The sequence below is a fragment of the Amblyomma maculatum genome, chromosome 4 (genome assembly GCF_055883805.1).
Source record: "Amblyomma maculatum isolate TAMU_Amacu chromosome 4, ASM5588380v1, whole genome shotgun sequence".
Classification (NCBI taxonomy): domain Eukaryota; kingdom Metazoa; phylum Arthropoda; class Arachnida; order Ixodida; family Ixodidae; genus Amblyomma; species Amblyomma maculatum.
Genome location: NC_139347.1, coordinates 164,930,206 through 164,934,162, shown reverse-complemented (window position 1 = coordinate 164,934,162; position 3,957 = coordinate 164,930,206). Strand labels below are relative to the sequence as shown.

The 3,957-nt window shown below is 43.3% G+C and overlaps 1 long non-coding RNA gene across 1 annotated transcript; it reads right to left on the bottom strand.

Moving 5' to 3' along the window:
* Window positions 1-2,759: 2,759 nt before the first annotated feature.
* Window positions 2,760-3,150, bottom strand: LOC146193408 (uncharacterized). Its single transcript, XR_014706451.1, has 3 exons — window positions 3,101-3,150; window positions 2,987-3,028; window positions 2,760-2,889 (listed from the first exon to the last, which is right to left on the bottom strand). It is a non-coding gene; the product is annotated as an uncharacterized LOC146193408 (long non-coding RNA).
* Between the last annotated feature and the right edge of the window lie 807 nt (window positions 3,151-3,957).

Here is a 3,957-nt window from a genome sequence, read left to right as displayed (position 1 = left end):
CACGTTCTGATAGCATGCATTTAATATTTTTAGCAATATCAGAGTAAAATATTCTCCTATAGTGGCATCATTTATTTTGGAGAGGTTTAACCTAGTCTTTCTCACCTGCTAGTATAGCACTCATTATTAGTTTACTGATTTCCTTCTCTTATGACATTTGTTTCAGATTCACATATGTGGATCTTTGCCACTATGGTGGTGAAGGGGACTCAGGAATATTTTTACGTTCAGATTTGCTGAAAGATCTCACCAACAACTGGTGTGGTGTTCCAGCCCCCACCACTGTCGGGTCGGCAGGTGACATTCCCTACGTTATTGTAGGTGATGAAGCCTTCCCTTTGAAGACATTCATCATGCGTCCCTATGCCCGTCGTGGTGAGCCTGTTTATGATTAGCATTATGCATTTTATAGCCAGTAATTTCCTGATGCTCACTAAAGTTGCTCTTGTTGCCCAGGAGGTAATTCTGTTATTTGTTTTCCATTTTAGAGCAAATATCTGGGTGAAGTACCCTAGTCGAATGCGACCAAAGAGCATTATGATCATTTAAACAGACAGTTTAGTTTGTGATCTTTGAAGTCCACATTAAAATCTCTATTTTTTTTTTGTCACAGTAACCAGCCACATATTTTTTCTCAAAAGCAACGGTACTTGCAGTAATCAAACTCGTTTTTTTAAGTCAAATATAGAATGCAAGTCATCCTTAGTGACATGACGCGTTTTGTAATGCGCCATCTAGAGCAGTAATCCTCAGTAATCTGCGATTTGCTGATGACATTGCATTGCTAAGCAACTCGGGGGATGAACTGCAAATAATGATTGATGACCTAGACAGGAAAACTAGAAAGGTAGGCTTGAAAATCAATATGCAGAAGACTAAGGTAATGTTCAACAGCCTCGGAAGGAACAGCAGTTTACATTAGGTCGCGAAGTACTGGAAGTAGTAGGCGAATATGTCTAGTTAGGACAGGTAGTAACCGCAGATCCGGACCATGAAAAGGAAATAACAAGAAGAATAAGATTGGGATGGAGCGCATTTGGCAAGCACTCGCAGATTATGACTAGCAGCTTACCGGTATCGCTAAAGAGGAGAGTATATAACAGTTGCATCTTACCTGTACTCACCTATGGCGTTGAGACGTGGAGGCTAACCAAGAGAGTTCTACTTAAGTTGAGGACAACCCAGAGGGCTATGGAACGAAAAATGGTAGGGGTAACATTAAGATATAGGAAACGTGCAGAGTGGGTCAGAGAACTAACTCAAGTTACCAACATTCTAGTAGAAATTAAGAAGAAGAAATGGACATGGGCAGGACATGTAGTGCGAAGAGAGGATAACCGATGGTCGCTAAGGGTAACAAACTGGATTCCAAGGGAAGGAAAGCGTAGCAGGGGGCGGCAGAAAGTTAGGTGGCGGATGAAATTAAGAAGTTCGCAGGGGTCAAGTGGATGCAGCTGGCACAGAACCGGGTTAAGTGGAGAAATATGAGAGGCATTTGCCCTGCAGTGGGTATAGTCAGGCTGCTGCTGATGATGATAATCTAGAGCAGTAAGCATTGGTCAAATACAGCCATTATCCACTTTATTTTTCATTGTTCCTTTATGCTGTAGTGCTAAAATTTAAAATTATTTAATGTGGCAAGTTGCTTTCAATTAATATGCCTCATGCTTTCATTTACAGATCTGCAGAAGCACAGATTAAGCCCATCTGGACGTGAGGAGTACCAGCAGAGAGCTACTTTTAATTATCGTTTAAGCCGGGCTCGTCGGGTCATTGAAAATTCGTTTGGAATTATGGCAGCAAGATGGCGAATATTGAGGAGGCCCTTTAGAGCATCAGAGGAAACGACGGAAAATATCTGCAAGGCATGTGTTGTGCTGCATAACTTCATGATGTCGGAGAGCGCATTGGCACGATCTGCCTACAGCCCACCTGGCTATGCCGACAGTGAGGACTGGCAGGGAAATGAGACTGCTGTCTTATGTAGGACAGACGGCAATGACCTTCCAGGACTTAGAGGACTAAGTAGACAAGGCTGCCACTCTGCAAGGTAAATAGGGAAAGCCTATGTCAATCAACATTTTTATGCAGTGTATCTTGAGCTACTCCGATGTTGTGTTGCAGGTCTGCTATGGATGTGCGTGACAGACTTGCGCAATATTTTGTCACGGATGGCAAAGTTCCATGGCAAGAAAGGATTGTCAACCGTGCAGGACGGAAGGTAAAACAAGCAGGATAATGCTGCATCTGCTCTAAAAGATATTCTTTAAAATTAATGCAGGCATGATACTCTTGAATTCAAACAATTGTTAGCTTTATTTCCCTTGAAAATTCCAGACTTTCTTGCTCGGCTTCGTACAAAATTTTTGAAATCTTAAATATAGCTTCCGATCGCTGCCTTGGTGTTAGAGCACGAAGCTTCGCAGTGACTAAGCGGCCCGCGGCGTCACTGTCGTCACATTCTTGTTCATTCTTTTTTTTTTCGTCATGCTAGCAAGACTGCCAGCACATTTGTCAAGGCTCGCCTTGACGCAGTCTTCAAAAGTGTCCTCTGTCCTTTTCTTTCTTGTGCAAAATGATGAAAACTGCATTGTTTCACACCATTTTTTAAATCTTTTATCTTAGGAAGTATGACACTTGCAAGTACATACCGTGAAGGTGGCCCACCTGAAGGTGTTCCTTTGGACAGCCTTGAGAAGAAAAAGCACAAAAAAGTTAATAAATGACTACATGACAAAGTTTGCTTGCTTGCTTGTCTACCTGGCTGGGGGTGTGTATCGCCCAAGTAGCTCAGTCTCAGCTGGTGCAGGGCTAAGAGGCGGCGGCCCCCAGTTTTGAGCCGTTGTAGGGCTGCTAGACCCTGGAACCCTAGCTTGGGCAGGTGCCGGGCTGCATGGCAAACAATGCATTTCCAAACTTTCTGATATATATCAATTACTGCAGGCAGTTCCTGCTAATTTCAGTAAAAAGGCTGGTAGATGCTTACCTGCTGTCGTCGTCATCCGAGTTGACAACTGTGTCGTCATACCTGGATTACATAAAATGTCAGTTCACTGAACTTACGGCATGATATGACTTATATATGGATGTGTCTACTTACAATGCGAGAAGTTGTGCCTCTGCAGGGCTCTGGCTGCTTGTATCAGCACTGCATGAAATAATTGTATTGAAATATGACATTCCTTGTACTCTCCATGTACCAACACTGCTTGAAAACATACTGAGAAGCACAAATGTATGGTTTATCCTTGTAAGGTACAAAAACGTCGAAATCTGTAGTGTGTAGTGTATAGCACAGTACACACTTGTTTATTGAGTGTGTACTTGCATTCCTAGAAGCTCCATGTCTGGAGAGCTCTGTCTTGTGTCAGTACTGCATGAAATAAGCCCACTGAAGATTGAAATGCCCTCTCACCTTGCCTCAACACTGCTTAAAATACAATCAGAAGCTTGACATTATTGCATACGTTTGCCAGCCAAACATGCCGACAATACTGCCTACCTTTCTGGGGTAGCAAACCTGCTGCAACTCGGTTGACTCGGCCCCTGTGATTGTCTGCATAACAGACGCCACACAAGAACATTTTGGTGCTCAGGCATACAAGCATGCATGCAGATCACAGCTGCAGGTTATAACTATACATACCCGGTTTTCTTTCGTATGTTTGTCGTGATCCTGAAGTGCAAAAAAAAAAGAAACATGTTTACAGCACTGTCAGTGAGGCAATATGCTTAATTTTTCTAACTCTCCGAGGCGTAAACGTTCAAACGACGCGAAATGAGAACATGGAATTGGCAATATTTCCCGGGAGATATGGATCACTGCCTTGTCGTGGCGGAGGGGCTTGCGAAACTCGATGAAGTCGTGAGCTCTGCTGTGTAGGGCCACCCAAGATAGACAGGTCACGGCAGAGAGTTCTGACAAAATGTGATTCACTGGAGAAGGTAATGGCAACC